Source organism: Hyperolius riggenbachi, chromosome 9, assembly GCF_040937935.1.
Source record: "Hyperolius riggenbachi isolate aHypRig1 chromosome 9, aHypRig1.pri, whole genome shotgun sequence".
NCBI lineage: Eukaryota > Metazoa > Chordata > Amphibia > Anura > Hyperoliidae > Hyperolius > Hyperolius riggenbachi.
The window spans coordinates 178,273,146-178,292,176 of NC_090654.1; the positions used below are offsets into that span (position 1 = coordinate 178,273,146).

At 40.8% G+C, this 19,031-nt stretch overlaps 1 protein-coding gene across 2 annotated transcripts in view; it reads right to left on the reverse strand.

The window, feature by feature from the left end:
- CFAP20DC (CFAP20 domain containing) overlaps window positions 1–19,031 on the reverse strand; it is a 498,588-nt gene that overhangs the window by 303,472 nt on the left and 176,085 nt on the right. The window lies entirely within an intron of this gene.

Consider the following 19,031-nt stretch of genomic DNA (forward strand, 5'->3'; position numbering starts at 1 on the left):
CAGAGATGGGACTGCTGGAAAAGATTCACTAGTGAATCAGACCCAGAGTACAGTTACGATTATTAACACTACAGTTTTATCTGTATTGGTTACTCTACATATGTTATTTTGCTTTCCACAGTTTAGTGAATATATCCCATTTTTACAGTTACGCTTTGGCAGCAATATGGGTTTTCAGAATCTGGTAGCATTTGTTTACTGAAATATCCAGATAAGATATAAAATTACACAATTAAGAAGCTATATACGTCTATCTAAATCTTAACTACTATCTAAATCTTATTTAAAGGGCATCTGAGGTGAGAGGGATATGGGAGCTGCCATATTTATTTCATATTGAATAATACCAGTTACCTGGCATCCTGCTGATGTTTAATGCATTTGTAGAGTCTTAATCACAGCTGAAACAAAGCATGCAGCGAATCCAGTCAGACTTCAGTCAGAGAACCAGATCTTGTTCAGGGTCTATGGCTAAAATTATTAAAAGCAGAGGATCAGCAAGACAGCCAGGCAATGTGCTTTGTTTAGAAGGAAATAAATATGTCTGCCTCCATATTCCTCTCAATTTAGCGTTGTAGGTGTGATGCAGTAGAACTGTACCTTCAGAAAAAAAAGCAAATACAATGGGAGCCCAGATGGTGTAGTACGTTAGAGTGTAGTAAAAGGTAAGCAGATCAAGAATTGGTACACACAAAATCAGGATGCAATAGGGGCAACCAACTAATAAGGCAGGTGGAGAGTACAACTGTCTCCACTCGGGTATCCGGGTCTCTGTATGGGCTTGATTCACAAACTCGTGCTAACTCATAGCACGGCTCGCTATGCTTCGCACACGGTTTACCGCACATAAAACTTTATGCGCGCTTTAATAAACGTTTGTGTGCGTTGTGCCGTGTGAACGCGCGTAAACGTTTGTTATAGCGCGCGTAAAGTTTTATGTGAAGCATAGCGTGCCCGTGCTATGAGTTAGCACGGGTTTGTAAATCAAGCCCTATGTGTGGTGGAACTACTGAAGAAAAAAAGGGGGAACCGCTGGAAGCTCGGCTTAGAGATAAAGCTGGCCTGAGAACGTTAGTCCTATGTCCTTACGAAACGCGTTGCTGTAGTGCAAATTAAAATTTCCAGATTTCACATTGTTCTTTGTGTCATCTTTCAGGTAAGCATTTCATTGGTTTTAATACGTCTTATTACCTTTGGGCACCTCTTTCTCCCCATCCCCTCAATTCAGCTTCCCTTTAAAACACAACTAAACAACTTGAAGACCCTCTGAACACCCAACTAAACATATATTACGGATCTATAAAAGTATCAAGAAATGCCTATTTTTAATACTATGCCAGTGACACCGGAATGTCCTCTTCATCCATCAAGATCCTACCCTCTCCAGGAACTATAGGCTCAGTTTATGCACCATTCCATAGAGCTGTGCCAGAGAAGAGAGAGAGTGGCGATCTGGGCTACACTATATCCCGAAAGGTTTAATATATGTCTATACCAGTGATCTGCAAACTTGGCTCTCCAGCTGTTAAGGAACTACATGTCCCACAATGCATTGCAGGAGTCTGACAGCCACAGTCATGATTCATAAAGGCAAATGCATTGTGGGACTTGTAGTTCCTTAACAGCTTGTGAGCCAAGTTTGCAGATCACTGGTCTATACAGTTCCTTACCTCTATGATAGTAGGAACAGGAGCCCAACAGCTATTCCCAGATATTGTATAGGTCATTACTGAAAGGGAGACTGGGTGCCCCTAAGAATAGGGGAAGTAAAGAAAAGCTGAGAATCTACCTTAAATTAACTCAATGTTGTCATTTGAAAGTGTTTTGATGAACAGTGTGCGATCCATGGCTTGTTGTTGAATAAACATAACAGTGCTATACATAAATAAGCATGCTAATAAACACAGCAAATGACAAAATTAATGACTGGCGACTAAAAATAGTAGCAGAACAAAAACACACATAAAAATAACGATTATGCAAATTGTGTGTAGTCACATCCCCATAACACAGGAAAAACGCTCATTAATTCCATGTTCTCTCCCTGGATTTGGTTTTAAAAATTGTCATAAACCATTTATAGCGCTGGGAAAATGTGTTTATTAGTGATTAACTATCCAGATGAGCAGAAATCAGCGTTCAGACCATTTTCATCTTGTTTCCACTCAGAAGAAATATGTATGGGTATAGCACATATCTGCAAATGGCCAAACTCTGCAATCTTTGAAATTACCATGTGCGGTTTGTAATCATGAAAAAGTACAGTATGTCAAAGCTTTCTGCATTAATTGACAGCCGAGTGCACAGAAAGGTGATAAATAGGATGGCAATCTCTATTATATCTTCGGCACATACGTACTTAAATCTTTTATTTTTAAATCCGTCACTAATCTTTAATCTTACCCTGAAGATTTGCCAGATACAAATTGACATTTCAGATTCAGAAACAGCTTAGGCTTAGGGGAAAAAAAGCAGTCTGTATTTTAGCTTTTACATTTAAGATCACACAATGTGAACTAAGAATGCCAGCAAACTATCATCATATTGTGGTGCAAATGGCATTCAGGGGACATGTCTGCCCACATTGTGCAAGTTATGCCACACTACTGGAAACACGCACCAATGCACATGTAGTTAAAGTCAATGGGCCACCTGAGAATCAGGATCATTGTACATTACAGTTTGGACCCACCTAGATAAATGTTGGCGCTGTTTTCATTGGCAGTTATGCCGCAGGTATGTCAGTGTTCTCCCCATTGGCTACCTTGATGTCAGTATCTGATTGGGTGAACTGGTTTTCAGTCCACTTCTCCATCAGGTCCGACAGGTTGTTCCACCTCTTTATCACGTGACACTAGGGGGATTGGTTGACACAATGCTGCAGTCTAATGTGATTGGCCCCCTATGTATACAGGGGTATAAATAGCATCTATATGCAATATACTTTTGTCCCTGGCTACAAAAATTTGAGAAAGGGGTTGTCCTTTCAAAAGTTTGCTTTATTATGCTGGTGATCTGCATAAGAGCTTGAAAAATGAAAACTGGGACGGTGCTGGGTCAATATTTTTATTGCTCCACTCGAGGATCAGGTTTTTTTTGTAATCTTTGGCATTTCATTTTGCATTTTTCTCCTCGGACAGCTTTCTGCTTTTTTCTGCACATTGTGCATGTTTCTTCTAATATTATTGCATGATTCAGAAAATTGCAATTAAAATAAAAAATCCTGCACAGACAATGCAAGAAAAAATTAACAGCAACAACAAAAACCCTGCAATATCACACGTCCAACTGTGTTCTCTGCCTTAGGGCTGTTCCACATCAAGTGCACTTTTAAAAAGCTTTTGTGCTTTCCAGTGCTTTGAAAAGTGCTAAGAAATTAAATCCTAAGGGCTATTTCAGACAAAATCGCTGGTGCTTTTTGATGAGAAACAACACTAAAGCACAAGATATTGGTAAAACATGATATTGCCCATGCCACCGCCCTGCCTATCACCCCCCCCCCCCCCCCCATGCTCACAGCGCATTGGTTTGGCACAGAACAACTCTTTCCCAATCACTGTATGATTGACAAAGTGATAACGTGATCAAACACTGATTTAAGGCCTTCCTTTTTAAAATTGCCATTAGACCCAATGATCAGCTATACCGTCTAATTGATTAAGAATTGTATATATTGTGTGTTAATCTTTGGGAAGCATTTAATAATCTGCAACTGAAGGAAAACGGGCAGCAAAAAAGGCAAAAAGGTATACACTAGTAGTTTCATTTTTATTCACCAACCAGTTCATTGATTTTCTTCTCTGTTATTTTTTGTGATTCTAAATATAATTTTTCTTAAAAAAAGAATGGGTTTGCAAAAATTCAACTGTAAGTAAGCAAGAAAGTGAGCAAAAATATCTCCCATGATGCATCACTGTGTATTCTGCAAAACATCTCTTTGCACCCCTGAAAGCAAGACACACATCCAGAACCACTGGTATACAATGTGCCTATAGCAGAAACTCTGGAACACTGTATGTATGTTGGATTAGTATTGCTCTGTAAAATCTATAGGCAATAATCACGCTATGTACTTGCTCACTTCATGCTTAATTGTTGCAAATTATATTTAGCATAGCTTTTTTGTAACGGCTTATTCGGTCTCTTTGAACTCCTTATACTTTCTTAGTGGTTCTGGGTTACCATGACCTATATGGGCACTTTGTGATTTTGTAAGATTAAAAGCTTTTAGTGTGCTATAACCCAACAGTTCTGAAGGTATGCTGCAAGTTCATTAAGGATTGATGGATCCCCTATCCTGAATTATGAGTTTTGCTTTCTGAACACAAATAAGTGATGACCTGCAAGTACAGTTCATTTTTAAAAGGCCATATTATACCATTATTATTCATCTGTATGGCACTGGCATTTTTTTTTGCTGAGTTTCATAGAGTACACTGACCAATTAATGTCACTAATTGTTCATCAAGGAGATCAGATTCTAATGCCAATTTTGGAGAAAACTAACCTATCAGTAATAGTATGTTCCTGGGATGTGAGAGAAAACCATTCAAACACAGGAAGAGCATACAAATTTCAACCAATCGGGTGATGGCCTCAATTCATCATTGTCTTTGCGATAACTTTTTCCAGTTTGTTAAATTACCGAATTCAAAGTTTATCGATTTCTAGTTGTATTCATCAAGGTTTTTCCGCATTCGGTGTGACTTCGATAAAATATCGATAACAATACGGTAACCATTCGGTAACGTGTCGATATTTCCATTTTACAGTGGTATTTTAACACAAGGTCATAAGATTCCCGTGGAATTGTGGGTAAAAAGGCAGTCCTTTGAACACCACGTAGCAGCATTCCGAACAGGGATTAACACCTGGACCAGGATTCTGGAAGTGGCTTAGGACAATCCCACAATTTCGCCAGCTACGGCTTGATAGGAGCCTTTTCTGAAAAAATGTAGTGCAGCTAGCAATTTAGTTAACCCTGGCACTGCCTGTGTTCTCTTACAAGATGATTCAAGAGAAATGCAGATGTCCTGGTATAGCAAGTAAATTCATTCTCTTGCAAATGGATATGGTTCTAGACCTTATTGTTGCCCTTTTGTGCCTTTGAATCACTCTCAGCTGATACATAACCACTTAAAATGGCTCCATCTTCTCTGTCAGCAATGATCTGACAGGAATAACGACAGAGCAGTGAAGGAGATAACTAATCCTAAATGTAACGCTAAACCACGCCCACTTTCATTTTCATTAATTGCGCTTTCTTCCGTTTTATCGCATCATTGCCAAATGATTACCAAATGCTCACTATCAGCTGTAGATAACTTTGATGAATCCTGAAATCAACTTATTGAGTTTGGTATTTTACCGAGCTGTTGGTAAATGATTCGATAAGTCTTGATGAATCAAGGCCAATGTCTTGACCGAGTTTAATGCTGGAAATACAGGTTGAGGTTTTTGGGCAGATTTACTTTTCGATCCATCTTCTGATCGTTTTTGCAATAGTTTTTCTGATTGATTTCCATTCACTTCTATGAGAAAATAGATCATAAAAACGATCAAAATAAGATCGGACCTGTTGGAAATTTTCTATCGAGCCAACTAACTGCCGAAAAAACTCATGGTGTATTCCCAGCATAAAGCATAGGACCCTGATGCTGTGCCATAATGCTAGCCACTGTGCTATCCAAAAATAATGTCATAAAAAATAAATACAATGCAATCAATGAGAAATAAGTTCCTAATCTATCAGAACAGCTGTTTCTTTGAGTAAGACCAACCTTTGATATTACCAGCTAGTGCCACTTTATCTTTGAAGAGACTGATGGCAGAATAGACAGAATGCCATTAAACAGTGAAGGTGCCCATATATTACTCGATTTTTAGAGTCGATATTCAGCTGATGCAGCAACATGGACACCAAATTTCTGGTCGAAATCTGTCGAAAGGATCATTCAGGCATGCTGGAAAATCTTGGTCACAAGGGCTCGATCGGTTGCATGGCAATAATGGAGTTCAATTTCCTGATGACCGGTGGACCCACGGCCGATGTCCCCCCAACTGTATGTGTCCCCCCATGCCCATGGTGAGTGTTGAAGACTCACTTGTCAAGCTGGTGTGAATCCTCGCCACCTGCCCGGAGTCTTTTTCAAATGTCACTGTGCGTGCCTGCACCACGTGATACTGGTACTGATGTCACTACATGCACCAGGAACGCTTTACAGGCACTTGCGGTGACAATTGAAAAATACACTCAACACCGGTGGAGGCATGGATTCACAGTGGCAGATGAGTCTTCAACTGTCACCGTTGGTATTGGAAAGGATGACATATACTGTACACTTGGGGGAGGGTAACCTTTAGGCGGCAGTGTGTGGGCAGGCAATATACCCCTCTCTGATCAGATTTGATCACAGAGGGATCTATCTGATGGTAGATCTGGTAGAAAAGCAACAGGTGTTTGGACACCTTAAATGTCTTAAATGGAAACATTCCACAGTCACAGTTTTATCTCACCAATTTTCCAGACTCACACACTATTGAAATGTTTACATATACAGTGGCTTGCAAAAGTATTCGGCCCCCTTGAAGTTTTCCTCATTTTGTCACATTACTGCCACAAACATGAATCAATTTTATTGGAATTCCACATGAAAGACCAATACAAAGTGGTGTACACGTGAGAAGTGGAACGACAATCATACATGATTCCAAGCATTTTTTTTTACAAATAAATAACTGCAAAGTGGGATGTGCATAATTATTCAGCCCCCTGAGTCAATACTTTGTAGAACCACCTTTTGCTGCAATTACAGCTGCCAGTCTTTTAGGGCAGTGTTTCTCAACATTTTATTGGTAAGTACCCCTTTTAAAACCCTGTACTCACCAAATACCCCCTAGCATAGTAAACATTATCACAAGTACCCCTTGATAAATATATATTTAACTATATTTAATATTATTACATGATAATTAATTCTAAACAATTTCCAAGCATTTACTATTGCTTTTAATTAGCTAAAACACTAATTTGGTGTTGTTTAAATAAGCTTTATCTTTTTCTAAAAATCTAAATTTGTTATTCTTGGTTAAGTATATCAAGCCCGAGTACCCCCTGGAACCCTCAGAAGTACATCCTGGGGTACGCGTACCACACGTTGAGAACCTAGGTTTTAGGGTATGTCTCTACCAGCTTTGCACATCTAGAGAATGAAATCCTTGCCCATTCTTCTTTGCAAAACAGCTCCAGCTCAGTCAGATTAGATGGACAGCGTTTGTGAACAGCAGTTCATTGTCTGGTCCATTCTAACACATGGGTATGTTTTGTTTTAAACCATTCCATTGTTGCCCTGGCTTTATGTTTAGGGTCGTTGTCCTGCTGGAAGGTGAACCTCCGCCCCAGTCTCAAGTCTTTTGCAGACTCCAAGAGGTTTTCTTCCAAGATTGCCCTGTATTTGGCTCCATCCATCTTCCCATCAACTCTGACTAGCTTCCCTGTCCCTGCTGAAGAGAAGCACCCCCAGAGCATGATGCTACCACCACCATATTTGACAGTGGGGAACACACCGTTCAGAGTGATGTGCAGTGTTATTTTTCCGCCACACATAGCGTTTTGCATTTTGGCCAAAAAGTTCCATTTTGGTCTCATCTGACCAGAGCACCTTCTTCCACATGTTTGCTGTGTCCCCCACATGGCTTGTGGCAAACTGCAAACGAGACTTCTTATGCTTTTCTGTTAACAATGGCTTTCTTCTTGCCACTCTTCCATAAAGGCCAACTTTGTGCAGTGCATGACTAATAGTTGTCCTATGGACAGATTCCCCCACCTGAGCTGTAGATCTCTGCAGCTCATCCAGAGCCACTTGATTGCATTTCTGATCAGCGCTCTCCTTGTTTGGCCTGTGAGTTTAGGTGGTCGGCCTTGTCTTGGTAGGTTTACAGTTGTGCCATACTCCTTCCATTTCTAAATGATCGCTTGAACAGTGCTCCGTGGAATGTTCAAGGCTTTGGAAATCTTTTTGTAGCCTAAGCCTGCTTTAAATTTATCAATAACTTTATCCCTTACCTGTCTGGTGTGTTCTTTGGACTTCATGGTGTTGTTGCTCCCAATATTCTCTTAGACAACCTCTGAGGCTGTCACAGAGCAGCTGTATTTGTACTGACATTAGATTACACACAGGTGCACTCTATTTAGTCATTAGCACTCATCAGGCAATGTCTATGGGCAATTGACTGCACTCAGACCAAAGGGGGCTGAATAATTACGCACACCCCACTTTGCAGTTATTTATTTTGTTAAAATTTTTTGGAATCAAGTATGATTTTCATTCCACTTCTCACGTCTACGCCACTTTGTGTTGGTCTTTCACGTGAATTTCCAATAAAATTGATTCATGTTTGTGGCAGTAATATGACAAAATGTGAAAACTTCAAGGGGCCGAATACTTTTGCAAGCCACTGTACAGTATATATACCTGGAGGTTTGATTATAGCTCTTTTTTATGAAGCAACATTTGTTTTACCAGTTCTGTAATTTATTTAGTCTATGAAGAACTATGTTAAGTACTCAACACATTAACGGAAAATAGAATGCATAAAGTAATTAAGTTATTTGCATAACCTCTTTATAGATATTATAAATCACACTTTCCCATCATTCTGTATATAAAACCTTCACAAAAACAGAGCACATTTTAAATACTCATTCTGTTCAGAGTTGTTCACAGGACATTTTACAGTGGACAGATATGGTAATCAATGATATCCATATGCTGTTTATGCAAGTTATCTCCCAAAGCAAGATCTGCCATTTTTATTGTAATTTTACTGTGAACGTCTAAAGCCTTGCACACATACAAGGCAAGTTTCTAAGCAGTGTCAGGGGGCGATGCTGTAGAGCTCATCATGGGGCATCAGGGGCTGCTGTACACACACTACATTTACAGCAGAGCCAATCATTATTGGCCTCCTCGAAAACGTTTAATCTAGTGTGTGTACGTAGCTTTAGGTATAACAGGCTGTTCTAGACGTCAATTTATTAGGAGAAGCCTCAATTCAAATTTGTCACAAACCTGTAGGAAGACTCACACCCTGTGATTTATAATTCAAAATATTTGTTGATTAAATCGTATGGATCTCATTACTTTTTTTCAAAAAGTTAAGTTTGTCTGCCACCTCCAGCATTCAGAGCTTTCCTATTGGTCATTTATAGTAACAGAGGTTTCCTGGCCATGACCAGTATGGAAGTTCAATTGCTAAATTCACTTTATACAATGATTAATAATGTAAATTTACAACATTGCTGAATTGCTATAAGGAGATATGAGGAGGCAGCAGAATTCCCATTGTTCATGCTTAACCTACAACCACTGGGCCTAGCTGTGGAGAAAGGGGGTTTTAGGGTTAGGCACCATCAGGGGGAGTCTTAGGGTTAGGCACCACTAGAGGGTACTAGGGTTAGGCACCACCAGTGGGTCTTAGAGTGAGGCACCAATAGGGGAGTCTTAGGATTAGGCACCACCAGAGGAGTCTTAAGGTTAGGCACTATCGGGGGGATCTAAGGGTTAGTGATAGGTAGAGGGAGGGTTTTGTGTGAAAGTAGGGTTATGTTTAGTTGTAGTAAAATAAATTAAAATAAAATTCCTAATGGAATTAAGCTCAGTTATAAATAAACACCTTTATCTCATCTTTCATGACTCTCTTTCAACTGGCAGAGTCCCAGTAGATTGGCATACAGCCCACATTTACCCATTATTTAAGAAGGACAAAAAATCAGATCCGGGAAATTATAGACCGGTAAGCTTAACATCAGTTGTATGCAAACTATTTGAGGGGTTACCAAGAGATACTATACTCATGTAGAAAATAATCTTATTTCTCAGCATCAGCATGGGTTTACTAAAGACATGTCCTGTTTGACTAACATGCTCAGCTTTTATGAGGTAGTGAACGCTAATGTGGATACTGGGAATACTGTAGATGTGATGTACTTGGACTTTGCAAAGGCCTTCGACATTGTTCCCCACAAAAGTCTGGTGCAAAAGTTGAGGATGCAAGGACTGGGGAAGAGTCTGTGTGCATGGATAGGGAACTAGCTAATGGACAGAAAACAAAGAGTTGTGGTCAATGGATCATACTGAAAATGGGTGACTGTTAGCAGTGGGGTCCAACAGGGGTCTGTACTGGGTCCAGCGCTCTTCAATTTATTAATGACCTAGTAGATGCAGTAGAAAGCAATGTTGCTATTTTTGCAGATTATACAAAATTGTGTAGAGTCATCAACTCTCAGGAAGATAGTGACATATTGCAACAGGATCTGGATAGGATGGCTATATGGACACATAAATGATGAAATTCAATGTTGAAAAATGTAAAGTCATGTATTTTGGTCGTACCAATGGTCTAGCACCATACAAAATAAATGAGATACAGTTGGGGACATCAAAATTGGAGAAAGACTTAGGAGTACTCATCGACAACAAGTTAAACAATCGTATTCAATGCCAAGCTGCTGCAGCTAAAGCTAATACAATTTTGGGATGCACAAAAACTCGAGATGCTAGCATAATATTGCCCCTTTTTAACTCTCTAGTAAGGCCACACCTGGAATATGGAATTCAGTTCAGGGCACCACATTACAGGAAAGATATTGCAGTTTTAGAGCAGGTGCAACAACATTGATACGTGGAATGGAAGGTCTCACTTACCAAGAAAGGTTAGATAAACTGGGTTTATTTGGTCTAGAGAAAAGACACCTTAGAGGGGTTCTAATTAACATGTATAAATACATCAGAGGGCAATCTAAAAGCTTGGAGGATGAGCTTTTTGTCCCTAGGCCTTCTCAAGGGACTAGAGGACACGATCTGCGCATGATCTTTATTTAGGAAAGGGTTCTTTACAGTAAGAGTGATTAAGATGTGGAATGCATTGCCACAGGAAGTAGTTATGGCAAATTCTATACCTGCATTTAAAGGGGGCTTAGATGTTTTCCTTGTGTTGAAAGACATCCATGGCTACAATTACTAGGTAATGCCCAGTGATGTTGATCCAGGGATTTTATCTGATTGCCATCTGGAGTCGGGAAGGATTTTTTTCCCTTTGGGGGGTAATTGAACCATGCCTTGTAAGGGTTTTTCGCCTTCCTCTGGATCAACAGGGATATGTGAGGGAGCAGGCTGGTGTTGTACTTTGTTCTTCTGGTTGAGCTCGATGGACGTATGTCTTTTTTCAACCCAAATAACTATGTAACTATGATGTATGTGTAACAAAAAGCAATGGGGACCCTTGCAAGTGTAGCTATTGAAGGAATAAACAAACATACACAAACTCCCCCCTCCTCCCACATATGTGGCCAGTAACTGTAAACAGCACAACAACACATTCAGCCAAGCCTAAGAAGGTAATCTTGACAAATCCGGTGGAATGGCTTAATTCAAGAACGCTGTTGTTTTGCAGTTTGCTGCGTATTTTGTTGCTGCAAGTGTAAGCAACAAGTGCATCTGATTTGGCTACATTCTCTTGTGCATCCCTTCCCCCTGTTTATGGTGTATGTAGGATGAGCACAGCTACCTTGTTTGTTTAGATTTTCGGCAAGTGGACCAGTACAGGTGTGGAAAATGAGTAATAGGATACTAAAGTGTTTCCCCTAAAATAAGCTCTCCCCCGAAAATAAGCCCTAGCTTATATTTCAAGCCTGCTTGCGCTGTATGTAGCTCCTTTGTGACCGCGCTCCCCCCTCGTCATGTTCTATGTTTGCGCACACGCGCTGAGGCGTCCCTGGTGCAGTCACAAAGGAACCGTCCCAACATACACCGCATGTGCGGCGACCGGATCAAAGGGCTCCGGCCATGTTAGGATGTTTACAGGCAAACGGAGGAGGACGCAGCCACAAGGGAAGTGTGGTAATAGACTGCACACCTCCCATCACACAAACGTCCAATTTTCTATACCCCTCAAAGAAAATAAGACTTCCCCCTGAAAATAAGCCCTAGCACATCTTTTGGAGCACAAATTAATATAGGTAAGACTACTTTTGGGGAAACGTTACTCTGTGCAGCTATTTCCTCATGCATCAACATGGAGGCTGTCCGTACTCCACAAATAGACTACAGATTCCAGTTCTTGCAAAGCAGTGCAATTTCAGGATTCATAGCTGGCTGCAAATTGAATTGAAATGGAAAGATACTGTCTAATAACATAAAAAAAAAGTCTTCTAGGGCACTGATATACTTTTGTCCAAATTTTCAATCAAAAGTGGAGTTTCACTTTAAACATAACACCTACTCTTATGTTTTCTTTTATTCGTTGTGCTCTACTCGAATGACTAATAGAATCTGACCGACTAAAGCTAGAATCTCAGCAGGCTGCCTGCATCAATTTCCATAACAAAAAACAAAAAAAAAATCCTGACACCTTGTAGTTGCTAAAATATAATATAAGAGGTAAAGATGGCATTGGTAGGAATAGATGTGGAACTCTAGGCAACATTTCAAGCATTTGTACAGTTCAAGAGGAACTCGGAGCCCATAAAGCGGACCTGAACTCAAAACTTCCTCTCTGCTCTAAAAAAATAAGCAGCAGCATAATAACTTTTAAAGAAAAACATTTCTTTGTTACAGCTAGTACAAATCCTGCAATAAATCTGCAGTGTATCTACTTCCTGCTTTCACGTAAGCGGACATATTGTTAACATCCTGATCTTTCAAATTAGCTTCTCTGATGACTTGTGATTTGATACAGATGAGGGGGAATTAGAAAGGCTAAACTCTTTAAATATATACAGGATGCATTTCTTTATGTTTTCCTTCTGTCCTGTGCAAGAGTTCAGGCCCACTTTAATAAAACGTTACTGACATAAACATTACTGACTTTCCACTGATTAGGATTGCTTGAAAATGTCTTTCACTAATAAAAATGTTTTGAAAACATAAAAAAGTATTTATACAATATGTGACCCAGCAGTAAGTACAAGGTAGCTATTCCAACCTCTCTTCAGCATGGTCTGCTGTATATTCTGCATTGGGAAGGCATGCATAATCTACAACATGGCTTTTCAACCTGTGGTACGCGTACCACCGGTGGTACTTTGCTGTTGGCCAAGTGGTACACACCAGGTTTGCCTGCCACTTTATTGCTCGCATGCCACTTGTCCTGGTCCTGTTCTGCCTCCACAAAGTTTGGCTCCCCCTCCCTCGCTCCTCACTGTGCTACTCTGTGGCATACGCCAGACCTCAGATCAGTGGGGAAGAGACAGCCAGGTGACCAGGGCACAGTGATGGGACTAGGCTACCTATAACTTAGCGGGCATAAGGGGAAGGAACTTGCAAGGCTACCTATATTGGCAATCTACCTGCAGATTGACAATACTGACAATCTGTAGGCTAGCAATCTAATTGTAGTCTTTTCACCCACCAATGCCTCCTACTTTTCCCCTCCCATATGCCCTCTTTTGTTAAAGTGTACCTGTAAGAAAAAAGTGCAGGGGGGGGGGGGGGGTAATTACCTCAGGGTAGGGGAGGCCTTTGTATCCTAAAGAGGTTTCCCCCTTCCTCCTCAGTAGATGGGATCCACTGCTGGGAGCCCCAAAGCTCTCCTTGTTAGTGTGTGTGCGCATGCGCTATGCTGCTCTCCATTTAGGCTCCAGCAGCCAAGCCCAATCACGTCCAATCTACTGTGCAGGCACACTGGTTGTGCTTTTTATGTGATAAAAGTGGTAGAATTAGTGAACAGGTTGAAAAGCCCTGCTCTAGACACAAACACCACACACATTCTCAGAAACTATTTGTTTTCCTTGACTGCAGTGCTTGAGTTTAGGTCTTCTTTAACCCCCCTGGCGGTATAAAAAATTCCGCCAGGGGGGAGCGCAGCAGTTTTAAAAAAAAAAAAATTCTTATATCATGTAGCGAGCCCAGGGCGTCGCGACGGATAGCGGCGATCAAGCGCGGGGCGGCGGCGATCGGTGTGCTGACGCAGCTAGCAAAGTGCTAGCTGCGTCCAGCAAAAAAAAAATTGCGCGGCTTACCCCCAAGGAGGTTAAAGGGCAACTGATGTGAGAAGAAAACGGTGGCTGCCATATTTGTTTCCTTTTAAACTATAACAATAATGTCAGAAACACCTGCTCTGCATGTGCTTGTTCAGGGGCTGTGGCTAAAAGAATTAGAGGCAGAGGATCAGCATGATAGCCAGGTAACTGCCATTGCTTAAAAGGAAATAAATATGGCAGCCTCCATATCCCTCTCACTTCAATTCTCCTTTAACAGCTCACTTTTTTCACAGTAGTGGTCCTTTAAACAGTTGAAATTAGACAGTTGGAAAATGAAAGTTTAAAAAAGACAGAAAATGGCAGTTGAAAAACAGTTGAAATCTGGCAGTTGAAAAACGACAGTTGAAATTTGACAGTTCAAAAATTATAGTTGAAAAATGGCAGTTGGAAAATGACAGTTGGAAAATGGCAGTTGGAAAATGGCAGTTGAAAAATGACAGTTGGAAAACGGCAGTTGGAAAATGACAGTTGATATATGGCAGTTGGAGAATGGCAGATGGAAAATGGCAGTTGGAAAATGGCCTGTCAACTGTCATTTTCCAACTGACATTTTCCAACTGTCATTTTCCAACTGCCATTTTTCAACTGTCATTTTCCAACTGCCATTTTCCAACTGTCATTTTCCAACTGCCATTTTCCAATTGCCAAATTTCAACTGTTGTTTTTAACTGTCATTCCCCAACTGCCAAATGTTAACTGTCATTTTCCAACTGCCATTTTCCAACTGTCATTTTCCAACTGCCATTTTTCAACTGTCATTTTCCAACTGCCATTTTCCAACTGTCATTTTCCAACTGCCATTTTCCAATTGCCAAATTTCAACTGTTGTTTTTAACTGTCATTCTCCAACTGCCAAATGTTAACTGTCATTTTCCAACTGCCATTTTTCAACTGGCAAATTTCCAACTGCTGTTTTAAACTGTCATTTTCCAACTGCCATTTTCCAACTGTCAAATTTCAACTGCCATTTTTCAACTGCCAATTTCCAACTGCTGTTTTTAACTGTCATTTTCCAACTGCCATTTTTTAACTGCCATTTTCCAACTGTCAAATTTAAACTGTTTTTCAGCTGTCATTTTCCAATTGTCATTTTCCAACAGCCATTTTCTAACTGTCAAATTTAAACTGTTTTTAAGCTTTCATTTTCCAACTGCCATTTTCAGCTGCCAAATTTCAACTGTTTTTAACACTTATTCTCCAGCTGTCATTTTTCAACTGCCATTTTAAAACTGTAATTTTCCAACTGCCAAATTTCAACTGTTTTTTTCAACTGTCATTTTTCAACTATCCTTTTCCAACTGTTTTCTTCTTCCTTTCCTATTTTATTTATTTTGCAAACACAAGCCTTGAGGTCCTCACTGTTGAATGTTGATTTGCTACCACATTTTATGTTTTGGGTCTAGATTTGCATCATGATTTGCACAATTTAAAACTGGCAATCTCTACAAAGTCCATAACCAGATGAAACAGTCACAGGTGTCAGATATGCATAACTGTGAAGAGGGAGTGGAAGAAAAAGCCTATGTTGGCTTTCTATCTTCCTATCTTGCTCCCAAGTCTAATGACCCATTTATTGGCTTCAACTTTCATAGTGGTTCTCTTTCCAGGCTAGCACGTTTAGCCACCTTTGAAACTTGTCCACACATTGGCCTCAATTCACTAAGCTTATCTCCTGTCTTTAATAACTCTTCTAGAGTTGTTACCATGGTGATAAGGCATGTAGTATTCAGGAAACATTTTACCTCAGGCAAGCCTAAAGTTAGCTCTTCTAAGTTAACTCTCCAATCCTTAAAATAACTCCAGAGTTAAAGACAGGCGTGTGAAAATAACTACAGAGGAGGTAAATTAACTACAGAGAGGGTAAATTAACTACAGAGAAGGTAAAATAACTACAGAGGAGGTAACTTAAGGAATGAAGAGATAAGATTACTCTCTCACTGTGTGGAGGTAAGTTTTCTCTTGCCTTATTATCTCCAGCCTGATCTTAGTGAATTGAGGCCATTGTCTACAGTGTTTGGTACTCATTTTCCTCCACGATGGTGACTCTCTTTTTCTCGGTTTACTTCAAATATATTTATTTATTATGCATTGTGGTGATTTATTCAATTCCAAAACACTATATCAGGTGGATCACATGTACAATTTGCACCACTCTTCCATCAGAGGAGAGACATCGGTAACCTAGACACTAACCAATTTCCTATAACAAAACCTCTGTCTCTACATGTGCTTGTAAAAAATTACTTTATTATGACATGCAAAAATATCCAGCAATGAATGCCAGTCAACCCTCCCCTCTAAAAACCATTAAGAGCCTGGTAACAATCTAAGAGCGCTATAATGTGAACTCCCACTGTCATCTCGGTGGTCACAATCAAACAGGATCGCCCAGCGACTGCCTATGCCATTCCCATCGATCCACCAACCGTTACTGACAATTATGTGGGCCCACCACCGACGCACACCATAAGGCCTTCAATCACACAATGTCCTGTGTATGGCCATACTGAATACTGCTAAACTATGAGCTCAACTTAATTGGTGTGGATCTGCCCGTCTGTATAGGATCACTTTAGACAATCACTGAGTTAACAGCACCTGGCCAGGTATCATTTCTCATATTTCCTCAGCCTTCTTCCTTCAGCTTCCATATCAGACCGCACGATCCTCGTGCTCTCATATACAGTTCTCATCAAACAAGTATTCAGCCGCTTGTTATAGCATACGTCACCAAAGGAACCACTGTGGGAAGGTCTGTCCTCCTTTCGCAGCATGACGCTCTCACAAGCCTCTTCGCAATGGAGCTGTGCTCAGGACTGCACACATGGCAAATCAACCCGACGTAACGTCACCTTGCCTGTGTCTGCCGCTATGCCGCTCCGTGGAACCAGCCTCTGCGTCTTGGCATTCCGGGTAGTGTGAGTGCTCACAAGGTAGGACCAGGACCTCCCTCTGATGCGTTTCGCCCCGCTTATGGGGCTTTTTCAAAGCGTTAATGGGTTGGGTCTCGCTTCACTTCCTCTCCTTAAATCCCTGTAGGCTGACTCCTTCTCCGCCCTCCGGACTCCAAGGGGAGGGACTGCCCACACCACGAATCCACCTACTCTGGGCAGCCTATCCGCGTTCCGGACAGAACTTCACCACACATACACAGCGATCCACCTTGAACTAGTGGTTCTACATGATCTTATATCTTTTATTCTTATCATCCTTGGCCTCATTCTTTAAACAGGTAATTCAGTCCAGAAAGTATACCATATTTATATCAGAATTTAAACCGTGCGGTATCTTGGTCCCTAGACGGTAGATCCACATTGTTTCAATCTTCAAAAGTTATTTTTCAATATCTTCTCATCTTTTAAGTATCTTCTGTTTCAATATTCCTTTAAAACGCAAACCAGATGGGTCTCTATTATGATAAATTTCAAAATGTGCCCCCAAAGGACAAGCCTTCTCAGCCTTTTCAATATTTTTCACATGTTCCCCTATCCTTGTTCCCAATCTCCTCTTAGTTTTCCCTATATACAGGAGATTGCAGGGGCAAGTTATACAGTACACAACTCTCTCAGAACTACAGTTGATGTTATCACGAATTTCATATGTCTTAGTACCCTTGGCATTTCTAAATGATCTTGTTCTCTCCACCAATCCACAAGCAATACAATTACCGCAACTGAACATTCCCAATCTTTGGGGGTATTTTCCCAACCAGGTTTCTTTTTGTCTACTATTAAACTCAGACCACACTAACATATTTTTCAGGTTTCGGGCTCTCCGTTCTGCCATATATGGTCTTTCGCCAATAACCTTAGCAATCCTTCTATCCAACATTAACACATTCCAGTGTTTCTGTAATACATTTTGCAGAGCATATTAATGTGCCCCATAGGCTGTCACAAACCTGATGGGATCTATTTTCCCTTTTTCCCCCACTTTCTTTTTAGGTGATCGTCCTGTGCGGAATTCCTCTTTCTGCTTCTCCCTCATTTTCTGAAATTCTTGCTCAACCAACTCCACGGGGTACCCTCTTTGTAGCAATCTATTCCTGTCCTTCCCTATCAAAATCCTCCACTAACGTGCTATTTCTTCTATGTCTATGGAATTGGCACCGCCCGTTTTTGGGCAATCAAATGATGACTTGTATAGTGGAGTGAGGTATTACCAGCTGATGGTTTGCGGTAAGTGCTTGTCACCAATCTCCCCTCCTCCTTACGGATCTTTAGATCCAAAAATGTCAACTCTTTGATATTTGCTTCAAACGTAAATCTCAAATTCCTCTCATTCCTACCCAACTCATCCATGAATTGGACCAACTGGTCCCTGGTTCCCCGCCAGACCAGGAGCACGTCATCTATGAACCTCAACCACAGCCGCACATGCCGCCAGAAGAGGTCCATAGGGTACACATCCTGCCGCTCCCAGAGACCCAGATGGAGGCAGGCATACGCTGTGGCACATGACGCCCCCATCGACGTGCCCCAGGTCTGACGGTAGAACCATCAAACATGAAACAGTTGTATTCCAACACAATTCATTATGTAACAGAGACTCAGGGAAATGTTCCTTTAGAAAGAATGCCGAAGCTGCTACCCCTACCTCATGTGGTATCGAGGAGTACAACCCCTCGACATCCACACTCACAATTAATTCCTCATCACAAACCAGGAACTCCTCCAGGACACCCAACACATCCCTTGTGTCCCTTACAAATGAGGGCAACGATTCAACTAACAGTTTTAATTTACCATCCAAATATTTTCCCAGATTCTCCAGAGGACCTCCTATGCCGGACACTATTGGGCACCCCGGGGGACTCTCCCTGCATTTGTGAATCTTTGGAATAATATAAAATATGGGGGCTCTAAATGTATTTACACTACAAAATTCGGCCTCATTCTTTGTAAGCACCCCCAATTCTTTCCCCTTATCAATCAATGCATTCACCTTCATCTTAATAGCCAAGAAGGGATTATCTCTCAATCTTAATTAA